We start from the raw sequence: 14,299 nt of genomic DNA on the forward strand, positions 1-14,299 counted from the left end.
CTATGCAAATCAATTTTGTAGGTCACATTTTGGTTGCATGGCTAGGCTTATAAGGGCCCTACAGGTCATTAGTCTAGTACACACCTATGAGCCTGTGAATCTATGATGTCTGACTTCCAGGAAAGGTACCAACATCCTGCCACGGTGGTCCAGCAACTCTGCCCTGGACAATAATGAGGTGTATGCCATAGTCATGGCAAAAGAAGCAACATGTTCCTAAGATACCACTTGTGTCATTTAGGGGAGAGCACATGCAGGGAAGCCTGTATTGAAGTTACTGTCACAGCAACAGTCCAAACCCAAGACCAGTGAGGTCAACTGAGAAGCTGCACACCACCAACCCCACATTTAAGAGAAACAAACATAAGCCCACAGTCAAATGCACCATTGATATCCTAGCAGAAGTCTGTGGCCTCAGAGCTGACTGCAGGAAAGCACTCTCCAGAGGTAGAATACTCACTTCCCATGGAAAGCTGATCAAGCTCATGAATGAGTAGGATTGCCAAAATTGACCAAGGCATTGACCATAAAGCAGCAGTTTGACAGCATTGAGCTGAACAGCACTGCAGATCCTCAGGCTAAGAGGCGCGGAGGAATCTAGACTTGAAGGAGCCACTAATGTTGACTTGCTTGATGGCCTGACTACTTTGAAGAGACTGGGGCCTGATGGCATCTCTGTAAGAAAATATGGCCGGGGTTCATAAAAATCAGCAAAGAAGGTGTTCTGGTGTCCTCAATGACAACAGGAGAGCAGAACTAGGACCATAGCTATTACACAGGGAAAATGCTTTTGACATCTTTTAATGGTTTAACTGGAATGTAATTGACCTCCTGGGACCAATAAATGCAGCAGCAGAACAGGGCAGTATGGAACTCTGGTTCAGAGATTAAGGCCTGAACACTATCAGGGGGGGGGGGGCTATTCTTTTCAGACTGCCAACAGCTTCATCATTCCTGACAGTAGTTGGAGGAGCTCCCATCACAGCTACCTCACAAGCAGGAGCTTCTGAAGTCTTAATGGGTTTAGATTTTTTATGAATGGTTTCAATCTCAGATTCTGCTTTCCTCAATCTGCAAAGGGAAGGCTTTTTGTGTAGAAGTATCCTTCTGAACAGAAGCAGATATAGCTCTTAATTTGTCTAGCTTATTTGTATGTTCTTTTAGGGTAGATGGCTAAATGCTTTAACAAGTATGAGTCAGTGTAACAAGAAGATAGTTTCGCCAAGGTATTTTAAACCTAGCAGGCTTGTCTAGAAGTACACATGTTGTGCCACTACAAAAAATAGAACCCTTCTTTTTATACATCACAACAGCAATACAGCTAATTCAACTATAAATAACAACCAACAATTTTAGAAAAATGCTTCAATAGTACAAACTGAAAACAACTACTACTGAAAAAATAGTTAAACTTCTTATTTTTTCTTAGACTTCTATCCATTCAGCATCTTTATGTTCCACAGGCTCTTCATATGTATTTCTCCAAAATGTATCGATTTCTTCTTTTTGGTGGTGTTTCAGTTCTTTTTGCCTTGTTTCCCAATTCTCTATAAAACTATTTGGGTCATCCATAAATTGCTTACTTTGCACTTTTCCTTTACATTTATCTGCATATCTTCTAAAGTCTTTTTGCCTGTGCTATCTTTAGTTTATTATTTGAGAAAGTGCAAGACAGATCCTGATTTGTTCTGATACTATTCATTGCTTTTATCACATCTCTCCGAGTATTTTGTTGGTCTGCTCCCTCTTCCATACTCTTCCAACAGTGACACTTCTAGTTTTCTTTTTCTGATACTTCCATGATGGCATTTGATTTCTCCCGTTCCTTTCCCTTACCGCTCTATGTTGTTGTGGTTGAGGTAAGACCATCTGTTACTAATTTAGCTGTACAGTGATATATCCTATTTACTTCTGTTACATCACATAAGTTTCTATGAACAGTCCTGAGTACCATATTAATTTGTTTAATCAAACTTCTAACTTTTTGGATTTTATTGACTTCTGTAGTCTATTTATTTCATTGATTTTAATATGTCTACCCATCTCTAATAAACCAAGCAGCTCTTCTCATAGATAGTTTTCTTCTAACCTGAGACTACATTATTTGTTCTCCATTTCCTGTAGACATTCTACATAAAGTTTCAGAGCATCTTCCTGTGCCATATTCTCTTCAGTTTCATCTGTTGTTCTTTCATATGGGAACTCAATGGCCTATCACTCCACAACACTGACTGTGTCAGAGTTGCCACTGTTTCCTTTTCCTTTCCCCACTGTGCAACTCCAAATGATTTTTGTACTGGTTTCCTACAGAAAGCTCCAAATTATCTTCAAATGGCAACTGATCAGATGTTTCCCACTCCACTGGTTTCTCCTTAATTTGGGGATCCAGCATTCTGCTGTGGTGTTATCAGAGTTAGATTTTCTACACCAAATACTTCCCTTCACAAGTAATCCATAACCTTACTTTCTACTTCAACTTCTCCATTACTGACCCCCTTCTACTTTCCCTCTTTGTTTTCTTACTTTTTTGTATTGTAAAATTTTCCATATCTGGATGTCTTTGCCTGTATTTCTCTTCAAATGTCTTTGGTGCTGCTCTTTCTTTCTTTCTCCTTTGCATAAATATTGCATATTAAATCTCTTTCTTCCCAAGTCCGTGCTTCTTTTTCAGATGTCTCCTGCTCCTCCTCACTTGGGAAACTCATTGTTCCATCTTTCTGTGATATAACCTGTGTTAGATTCTCTACAAAAAATTCTGCACTTCACTGGTATTCCATAACTTCAGTTTCTATTTTTTTTTAAGTTCTACTTCACTAATCTGTTCTACATTCCTCTTTGTGATCTTATTTTTTGTATTGTGAAATTTTCAGTATCTGGATGTCTTTTCCTATTCCTCTTCAAATATCTTTGGGGCTGCTTTTTTGTATTCATTAATTTGGCTCTCTCCTTTGCATAAATATTGCACCATATCAGATCTCTGTCTTTCCCATGTCCATATTTCTTTTTTTATACCTTTCAAAACTCACTAGAATTTGTTCTTTATATTTTTCCACCTCCTCGGTTGCTTCTTTTTCCAATCACAAATCTGTTGTATTAATGAACACAAACTTGCATTTGAAGTTTTTTACAATTTTTCTTGTGCAAGTATTTTTCTTTCCTCTAATTTCTCTCACTCCTTTTGTATATCTTGTGTCTGGAAATTCTGGGCTTCTTGTACAATAGTAACAGTACACAATTTATTTCTTATACTTAACAGTCCACTATCATCTTTATGGCTCTTCTTTGGCCTTTCAATTTGTCATTTTTGTGGACTACTACTTCCTTCTACAACAGAGGGGCCATCCTCCCCCTGGACCTGGCCTGGCCCCATTGTAGGAATGTTTCCGTATTTTGAGGATTCTACATGGTCATTTTTTTCCAGTCTTGGCACCACTGTGCCTACCAGGATTGGGCACTTTTTTATCCTGGGTCTTGTGCACCCAGCTATTTTTTAAAATGTTTGACCTACTTCTGCCCAAGATATATGCTACATAAATACAGTCTATACATCAGTGTTGTCTTGGTGAGATTTTGTGAAAAATAGGGTCCACTTCATGAAGGTACTCACAAAGACTTGTGGATGAATTCAATTGCAGCAATACTACTCTCCTTTGCTTGGTGAATTCTCTCTTCATCCGGACCCAATGGTTACTGTATACAGAACAAGATGCTATCAAAATTAATTCGGTTTTGTCCTGTTTGTGAATAGCATCTTCTGAATTACAGGAGAAAGAAGGAAAAAAGCATACATTAAGCTCCAAGACCATAGGAAGAAGGAAGCATCTGCCCTCCAAAATGCCTTGAGGGATGAGGAAATAATCAAATACATTACTATTGCTATGGTGTGCAATAAACACAGCCATTCTGGCTGACCCTACATCTATGTAATGCACTTAGGTTTCAATGAATACAGCTTTCATTTATGAGCTCAGATTATTTTCCTGCTTAAAGAATCTGCTAACAAGATTTGTAAACCTGAAATATGATTTGGCAACAGCAGAATGCTGTGTTGCAAGGCCCACCATTGCATCCCGACTGCCTATTTGCACATCCAGAAAGATAGCATTCTTCCTTGTTCACATAGCACACTAATGCAGTATTGTCTACAATGATCTAAAAGTGTAATGGAAGAAAATTGTCCTGGAAAGCTGACAGGTCCCCCTCCACTGTTTTCATCTCCTTCAGCCTAATAAGAAGAGATGCTCCTTGTGAGATTAGTTGCCCCACACTGGGGTCTCTCTGCATGAACAAAATAATCTGCTGCTTGTTACTGGACTTGGGATGGTGGAAGTGAAGTGATTCCTATGAATAAGGTTTCTGCAAATGTACACTACAGGATATTTATGAACCTAAGGATAAGAATCATTACAGCTAATGGGCACACATTTAAGAAGTGGTCTCCAGATTTACTTTACAGAATAATTCTTCATTTAAGAACCTTGTCAGCTTTTATAAGACAAAATCTTGTCAAGAGATTTTTGTAATTTTTGACTAACGAAATAATCTTAAGTAAACATTTTGAGTTCTCATTTGAAAGTACATTTAGACTTTTATTAGTAGTTCTCAACTATCAATTCCAAAGAATGTTGGACGGGATGAAGGGTGTCTGTACAGCAAGTTGATCTTGGGGCTTCTGAACTAATTCTATTGTACAGCCTTGCAAACGGTCTGCAAAACAACCCCTTTACCTACGGTAATTTTTTAAATTTTATTTATTTAGTTGCCATGCAGAAAGAATTCTGAAAATCATAGCCTAGTGGAATAAAGAAAGGTACAAGAGGGAGCAATGACACTGAAGATCTTCAACTGTATTTTCCCTTTTCTGCTAAATATAAAGCAACTTTGAAGGCATACACTACATATCATGCAACAACTTCTAAATATATGGCACAAAATCATTTCTGAAACAAGCTGCAAATGCTGCTGCTAGTCTAGGTTGTGTGCCCTCTAGAGGCTTACTATACTTTCATTGTAAAAAGAAATACAGTATATTTATTGACTTGAAGGACTCCTTTACCTTTCATGAATTAGACAAATTATATTCTCCATCCTACTGAATTCATTTCCCCTATCTTAAGTGACTTGCCTATGTCAAGCAAATGCACACAATATCTATCATAAAAGACTGACAGTAGGATGGACTGATTGGAAAGAACCAGCTGATATAACATCAGCATGAAAGATAGAACTGTAACTGGCTTATTTTGCTATACATTGCTTTTGATGATGAAACTGTTGAGAATGTGAGCCTTTCCTATAGAATTCCTTTTGATGTTCTAAGTCTTCTAAAATACTAGGACTAGCAAGAAAGTACACTTGTGTACACTTTCCGTAAATGTAGATGTTCGAGTGCATTTACTGTTGCAATCCTGACTTGTGGGATTTCCTGGTGTGGAAGCCCCTGGCAGGCCCGACCACCACAGAAAAACTCCTGCCCCCAAAAGCTGGCTGATGCCTTGACTGACATTAGTACACTTGGGTATATGGGGAGTCAGCTGACGTCATGATCTCAAGTTTTTTTCTCGCCCCCTGAAGGTAGGAGTCCTCCTAGATGGAAGTCAAAGTCAAGGGTCTTTGACAGAGAATCTAAGCAAGGAAACAGGTGAGAGGAGGGACTCCTTGACTAAAGAAGTAGCTTGTTCAAGCCTCCTCTGTAGACTAGGGGGAAGGAGGGAGGGAAAGAATAGTGTAACTATGATCTTCATATTTCATTGTTGCAGTCCTGACCTGTGGGATGATTCCCAAAAATGAGGAGGGGGAAAGGTGGATTAAAGTGAGGAAAGGATGCCTTGCAGGATGGTAGTGGCAAATCATGCTCTGGACTTGTAGAAGTCTGATAAGTGTTAATGTCTGGTGAAGGTATGCTCTGAAGACCAGGTAGAAGCCTCCATGATGTCCTTGGTGGGTAACCTTTTTAGGAAGGCAGTACAGGCAGCAGATGTACTAGCAGAATGTATCCTGACATCAGGTGGTATCTTACCATGATGGCTGTAAAAGGAGGAGACACAGTAAGAGATCCATTTAGAAATGTCTGTTTGGAAACTGGCTTCCCTTCAGAACTGGTGGCAAATGCCATAAACAGCTGGTCTGATTTTCTCAAAGTTTTTGTTCCGTCAAGAAAATAACACAGCTGTCTATGCATATCCAAGGAATTAAGAATTCTTTCCCCTATGTTTTGTAGTTCAAGGAAGAAAGAAGGCAAATGTATGGCTTGATTTAAGTAGGTGTCTATCACCACCTTGGGCATAAAAGAAGAGTTAGTCTTGAGAGAGACTCGGCCTGCATGGAAGATGAGGAAAGGTTCCACTGCCACAACTGCCTGCAGTTCAGAAACCCTTCTAGCAGAAGTGATGGCCAACAAGAAGGCAGTCTTACATGGCAAGAATTTTAAGTCAGTAGAGACAGCTGGTTCAAATGGTGGAAAAATAAGTTTTTCCAGAACAAAATTAAGAAACCAGGATGGGGCTGGAGGCCTTCTGGGTGGGCTAATGTGGCTCACCCCCCCGCCCCCCAAAAAAAAGTCTTTCATAAGAGGATGAGAAAAGACAGTGGGCTAGGCAGGGTGGACTGAGATAGCAGAGGCATGATTTTTTATGGAGTAAGACAAGCTTATGTCAAAAAGGCTTGCCAGATAGGACAGGATGATTGTGATCTTGGCTAGATTGGGATTCTGAACATGTTGCCCACATCAAAGGACGAATCTCTTCCATTTAGCCTAACAGGATTTCCTGGTGCTATGCCTTCTGGCCTCACTAAGGATGCCCTGAAGCGGTTTGTCCAAGACCGGATCCATCCAAGATGTTAAGGTATCCTCCATGCTGATAATCTGAGGGTCTGCAGGTTGAGGTGCACGTTACCCTTGTTCTGCATCAGAAGATCTAATCTCTGTGGCAGCTGCCATGGTTTTGTGTTGGTTAAGCTGAGCAGCAGAGGGTACCAGTGTTGCCTGGGTCAGTCTGGGGCTACAAGTGTCACCCTTGGCCCTTCTTCCCCTATCTTGAAGAACACCATGTGGAGCAGACGGATTGGAGGGAAGGCAAAGATGAAGAGGCTTGTCCATGGCAATGAGAAGGGCTTATGGACAAGCCTCTTCATCTTTGCCTTCCCTCCAATCCGTCTGCTCCACATGGTGTTCTTCAAGATAGGGGAAGGCAAAGATGAAGAGGCTTGTCTATGGCAATGAGAAGGGCTTATGTCTTCCAGGCTGAATTTGTTTTGTCCCTGGATCAATACCTTTTCAATGGAGTATTTTCCCTGGTGGCAAAGAGGTCTACTTTTTGGCTATGCTGAGAAAGGTTTCCTGATGCAGTTGCCACTTGCAGTCTGACAGACTTCTGCTGAGGTGATCTGCTAGTTGGTTGTGCACACCCCTGATAGGTGTTGTGCCAAAAAGTGTAACCCCATGGAGTGTGTTGTTTCCCAAACATCCAATGCTAGATGACAGAAAGAGTAGGAGTGAGTTCCTTCCTGCTTGTTTATGTACCACATGACTGTGTTATTGTCTGTTTTCACCAGTAGCACACCTGGTTTCCATTTCTCTCTGAAGACTAGTAGACCTTTTTGGACTGGCAGAAGTTCCTTTGAGTTTATGTGCTTGTCTCTGAGTCTGCGGTTCCACCTCTCCTGCATCTAGAAGTGGTTGAAGTATGCTCCCCAGGCTACCCCTGAGGCGTCTGTGGTCAGTGTTTGCTCCTGGAAGGGGAATATGAAGGGGAGACCCAGTATGAGGGAGCAAGCCATGGGCCTCCATGCAAATTCCTCCTCGAGGCAAGGTATCAGTTTGATCTTTTCTGAGTGGTTGTGCATGCTGGCACCACACATTGCTGAAGTACCATTGGAGTTTCCTCATGTGTAGCTTGGCCAGGGGAATCATGAGGATTGCAAGAGGCCATGCACCCCACAGCTCCCAGGTACTCTCTCTGCCTGTGAGAAAGCCCCTGACCATTATTTTCTGAAAGTACAGCATCAGGAAGGCCACCTTGTCCGAAGGCAAGAAAGCCTTCTGGAGTGCAGAATAAAGTAGGGCCCTTAAGAACACAATTCTGGTTGTGGGATATGCTTGGGATTTTTGAGGATTTATAGTGATCTCCTGGGAGGTTAGAGGTTCTGTTTGACCATTAAGTCTGAGTTGAGTTTTGCCAAGCTTGCAGCCTGGATAAAACAATCATGCAGATAGGGGTAAATCTGCAACTCCTTTGTTGTGCAGAAGGCAATTAGAAGGGCTAAGCATTTTGTGAAGACCTTGGGAGAAGTAGACAAGCCAAAGGACAGAACACAAAATTGATAGTGCCTGGTACATGCTCTGAAGCCCAAAAAACTTCTGTGCAATTCCTCTATAGGAATATGCAGGTATGTATCCTTCAGTTCTAGGGCAACCATGAAGGCCTTTGGAGAAATCTTGGGCAAGAGTTTTTGAAGGATCAATTTCTTGAATTTTGGGACCTGAAAGAATTGGTTGAGGGTAGACCGATGCAGTATAGGCCACAAGGTGCCTTACTGCCTGGGAACTAGGAAATGTCTGGAGTAGTAACCCCTTCTTTTTTGGTATTCTGGGACCATTTCCATTGAGCCCTGGGTATGTAGCATCTTTATTAGGGAAACCAGCCTCTGCCCTTTGGTCTGGGGGAATTTTGGGAAGCCTGATGGTTTCAAGGGATGCTTGAATTTGAGCTTGTAGCCCTTTGAAATAATGGTCATTATCCATTGGTCTGAAGTAATGAGGGACTAATTCCCTTGGAATAATGCTAGTCTTCCTCCAAGTGTGGGAAAAGTTGGGAAGGGAGGGAGGGGGAACTATTATGGAAGAGTCATGGTTGTTCCCTTCCAGGGCCCTGTGCTCTGGAACTCCCTGGCCTAAAGGTTTCTGAATGCCACTGCCTGGTCTTTGGTGCTGCCACTGGTTCCTCTCCCTAGGTGTCTTTCTTTGCCTAGCCTTAGACTGGGAGAGAAAGGACCAATGCTTATAAGGATAGTACTGAAACAAGGGGGCTGCACCTGCAAGAAATCTTTAACAGTCTACATAGACTTGGCCTTGCCTTCCATTTTTTGAGCACAGCTTCTGCTTTGGGGCCAAAGAGAAATTCCTTGTCCAAGGGAGCATCCAAGAGGCTTGATTTGGAGCGCTCGGGGAGGGGACTGCTCCCTCAGCCATGCCTGTCTCCTAATTACAGAGCATGTAGCTTCAGCCCTGGAATTGCAAAGGTTCAGTACCTCCTTAGAGAGCCCTTTAGTCTCTAAAGTCATAAGCTTCTGTCTCACTTGATCCAGAAAAGTCTCCTGGTATTTTGTCAAGTAGAACCGACAGTTTAATGCCCTCATAGATAAGGTAGCACAAGTATAAACATATTTGTCAAATCTATCTAGGGACCTTATCTCTATCAGTGGGCAAAGGATTTCTGGAGGAGCAAGCTCTGGCTCCTTTGGAACTGTGGGGGGGGGGCTTTAGGTCAGCTGCAGGATTCTTAAAGAGATGCTTACAAGAATCCAAAACCTTATAAATCTGTCAGGTTTTCTAAAGAGAGGAGGGAGGCAGTCTGCATTCAAGGAAGAGTCCTGAAAGACATCATCCACAACCTCAAAAACAGGAGGGATAGTAAGGGATTTATGTTGTGGGAGGTTGAGAAATTCCCTTATCCTTTTCTTGGACTGAGGATAATCCTGGGCTTCCCACTGGAAATGTTCTCTCATTGTGTGCAGCGTTAACTCAAAAGATAAATCCTCAGGAGGAAAAGCAGAAGCCAGATTCTCCTCAGAGTCTGAGCCTTCAAAGGATGCCATGGAGAGGTCTTCAAAAACAAAACCCGCCCAGTCAGAATCTTCATCCGACTCACAGGGATCAGAAAGGATTTCTGGGAATGATCTCTTTATTTTTCCTGGGGAGGAATCAGAAGGGGTTGCCTGCCTCTAACAATCGAAATAAGGTCCTCTGCAAATCTCACAAGGTCCTGCTGATAAACCTGTAAGTGGGAACCACAAATCCTTGGCTGAGGCCAAAAGGAAGCGACTTTCCTAGACGTAGCTCTCTGTTTAGGCCTGGCAATGTCCAAAGCACAGATGCCAGTTTCCATCAGAGGAATAGTCAGTGTCAAGGTCTGGTGCCATGCAATGTCATCTGTGCTGCGGTTGTTGGAAACAGAGACCTGCGCAGGGGTCTTTGACCCGACTGACGAACTTAGTCCTAAAGCCTGAGCAGATGTTGAGGGACCTGACAATATACTGTACTTGAATCGGTCTCAATAGAGGCCTACTCCATCCCCTCAGTCACGGAAGGGGGCTGCAAAAGTGCCTTATCTTCTTCAGCGACAAATATGCATGGGAGAACTGAGGGATGGCGAGCAGACATCGTCCGTGCCCCTAAGCCTGGGGTGTTTTTCATTCTACAGCTTATGCTTAGGTAAATCAGCTTTGCATCGACTGGTGGATGTCATAACAAGCAGTATACCTGACTCTTCACTGAGGTGCCTACATAAAATCTCAGCCCTACGTCTAATAGTTCTAGAATTGAATCAGGTATAGAAACGACAGTTGGGAACATCATGATCTGGGCCCAAGCAAGTTGCACAAAAATAATGGAAGTCTCACTGTGGAATCTTACCGCAAGAGAGACAATAATTGGTTTTCTCTGACAAGTCAAAAACCACAGAAAGGGTTCCTCCACTGGGGTACTTAGCTTTCTGAAGTCTTCTGTCTGGTGTGGACCAACTGATGCACTGACTGAATCTCTGCTTCAGGCTCTGAAGGCAAGAAAGAACTGATATGATGTTGGCCAACTCCCCTTATACCTGAGCGTACTTATATCAGTCAGGGCATATGCTGGCTGTAGGAGGATGGAGATTTTTCTCTTGTAGTCGGGCCAGCCAAAGACTTTCATGGCAGGAAATTCCATAAGTCAGGAATGCAGCAATGAAACAAAGAACATTCACTTACTTCAGTAAACAATGACCTTGTTTAATTTAATTTTCTAAATGAACATTGGTGTCATTTGTTGAATGACAAATCAAGAACTGTCTCTCTGGAGCATTAAAAAAATTAAGATCTAACATTATCACTATGATACTCTATTGTAGATCATTCTAGTATTCTCCCAATTTTACCCTGTGGTAGCTCTAGATGAAGTATGTTCAGCATCATATGTCTGTTTTAGTGTGTGAATTTCTGCCCTGTCCACTGTAGATTAACAGCCATACCACTGCTTTGAATACACCACAGTTTTTTCTGAAAGTGCTCTTAAACAGAACTCTGATAAAAAATCATGTGTGCTAAACAGCTGAATACTCAACTGCTAAGGTACTAGATACATGTAAACCATTTACAGCATATTTATCTAGTAACCTAGAATTCTTTTTTTTTTAAATAAATTATAATTCTGAACAAAAATGTAAATATGCAAGAGAGGCAGCTTTTCCATTCAATATAATGGTGATAAACAGACAGCAGTTATCTACCTTATCAGAATTATATACATTTTATCGGTACTATAAAAAGAGATTTGCACATCCTGTCAGCCTTTTCTGCTACTGAAGCTTGCGACTCTCAGCAATTAACATTTGCTTTTAAAATATACACAAAGTGCAGTAAATCGGTGGTGCAGTGCACTTTGAATGTGGAAGCCATCATCCAGTATGTCTCTGAGGAGAGAAAAGATCTTAGCACAGTAAAACACAAAGGAGGGATTCACCTCATCCAAATGCTGAGAGGAAGGAGGCTGCATTGACATCTTATAAACATTTTCATCTTTGCTGGATGAGGCAGGGCAAGGAGTGAAACGATGACTTCTTATTACCCTCCTGAACCTTTGCAGATGCCCAAAAAAGCTTAAGTTTCTGTTTACCATCCATAAACAGATATAGGTGTAGTAAAAGTACTAATGTACATCCCTAGTCAAAGGAAAACTGAAACAAGACAGGATGAGACTACAGTGGGCTAACTTTAAGGGAACAACTTGAAGTGCTAAGATCATCCAATAATGGGGGTCTCTCGATCAGATGTGATAAAGGATACCATGCAAATAATGAAGAACGTGCTGTTAAACTCTTCTAATAGCAGAAAAGCTGGTAAACAGAATTTCAGGGAGTCTAAAAATAACTCCATATTCATATTTTCTAGAATCATTTCAATGGAAGAATCATTGAGAAAAACTTGTGATACTGAGATGGACAAACATTAGCCACAATCACAACATAATCTTTAATTTGTTTCTGACTGAAGATCTTGGAAGAAAAACAGTCAAACACCAGAAACTACAGAAATGAAATTACTGCAGCACTAATTTGAAATATGAAGCACTGAGAACGAGGAGAACCAAACTAAACACTACTCCCAGCACAAGTTTCTCATGCACCAACCAAGGCTGTATACGGTGCTGACAGGAGACCAACATTAGGTAAAGCAGATGAAAACTGTGGGTAGGAAAGAATACAAATTAAGGAGTGTAAACCAAAATATTAGGATTAATGTAGCACTCATTGACTCCAAAGATGATCATTAGTACCAATGTAGTACCTATATGCTGCCATGACACTAGCACTGGCCTTTGTCAGAGAAAAAGGGTAAGGAAAAAAACTGCTGTACCATTTCACCTTCAGTGACAAGTATAACACAGATATGATGGCGACCCAGAAAGGAAGACATGCACTTCTGTGGCCAAAAAGTTAAGTGAAAAGTGTAAGGAATGGCATAGAGCATACCTATACTGGTACCACTCATCTCAAGACCACAGCAAGCAATCTACAAAGGCAGAGTGCAAAGCATGACATCACTGTCACTTGCAACAAAATATGTGAACAAAGCACGTGTAAGGGCCTGTCTATTGTCAGTATGACAACACTATCCTGCAGCAGCACAAATCATAAAATGTTTCGTGATGGTCTGAATACTGTAACATAGGAATTAGCTTAGAAGTAGTATGCACCACGCTGCACAATTATGCAAAAGTTCTTAAGAGTGTTCAGTATACAGTGAGGTGAGACACAAAGCATAAAAGTACTCTGCACCAACCAAAAGAAGCGTATCCAAGCTGCCTGGGAGAGTCTGTAGTCCTGTAAGGTAGGATAACACACAGTATGAAAGCACTCTGTACTCCATAACAGAATAGTGCAGCAGCTACATGGTAACAGTCAGTAAACTAAGTGCACAGCATGGAAGTGCTATGCACCCTAAGAAACAACAGTGCACAACATGCTCAAACAGGGTCAATATAATGAAACAGGGCCCATAAGAACTTTGCATACTGCATGTTTGTAAGGCACATGTGCTCAGCAGTTGGGGGTGGGAATAATTATTAGGCCTTAAAGTACACAGCAACATTGTTTACAATATGGCTGAATAACACAGAAGTGAGAGGAGGGAGCTTGCCATTAGAGTAACATAGGGAGCATAATTATAACTCAACATTAAGCAAAGTTCAACCAGGACATCTCATATTTGACCGAAGGAGTATACTGCACAACACCAGTGTGTGCCTTTCTTCTTTAAATTACCAAGCATACTAACCACTGCTTAATCCAAGTGTGGACATCTCGGAACACTGGGGTTAGACTAGTACACTGCAATGGATTTCAGAAAAATAGCAGTGTGCTGCCCACAACCACTACCACTGCACTTCACCTGTATCGCATTCAGCATCATAACCTTTGGCTACAACCATCAGACCTGTAGGGGAAGGAACTCTAATATGACAGAGTAATGAAACTCTTGATTTTTTAGCAGCACAATATGCTACTCATATAAACTTGCACTCAATTTAAAAGGCACAAAGGGGAAGATAAAATGAATAGTTTCAAAGAATTTTTGCAGGGGTGCTTAAGTATTGAGAGTCTACCCCCACACCCTGATGTCTACATATGCTATCTCTGAGGTTGCATAAACATGGAGAAAGTGGAAACAAACATATTTACAGTTAATACTTTTTTTCTCTAAGTTGGTGATGCCTTGTAGGCAGTACACTCAGTGATGGGGTAAGCGTGCATAAAGGCTCTAAAATGTGGAGTGTGCAGTCCTTGATGAAATTACTTTTGTAGGATAATGCATCTTTAACCTCACTGCAGTGGGTTAATTGGTAGTGAGATAATGCAGTAAAGGATAGTGGGCAGGGTGTTATTTTGAATGAGAATAATTCAAATAACTTTCTTTGAGGCATGTACAAAACTAATACAACATCAGTGCAATTTACTGCTGCACACACATATATACATGTATGACAACACACATATATGCATACATACATTTTTGCACATCATGAGAAACTGATTCAGGGCACAGC

At 41.4% G+C, this 14,299-nt stretch overlaps 1 protein-coding gene across 1 annotated transcript in view; it reads right to left on the bottom strand.

The window, feature by feature from the left end:
* RNF213 (ring finger protein 213) overlaps positions 1–14,299 on the bottom strand; it is a gene marked incomplete in the record, with an annotated part of 2,890,576 nt that overhangs the window by 2,227,167 nt on the left and 649,110 nt on the right.

This window comes from Protopterus annectens, chromosome 4.part0, assembly GCF_019279795.1.
Source record: "Protopterus annectens isolate FY-2018-M chromosome 4.part0, PAN1.0, whole genome shotgun sequence".
In the NCBI taxonomy this organism is placed as follows: domain Eukaryota; kingdom Metazoa; phylum Chordata; order Ceratodontiformes; family Protopteridae; genus Protopterus; species Protopterus annectens.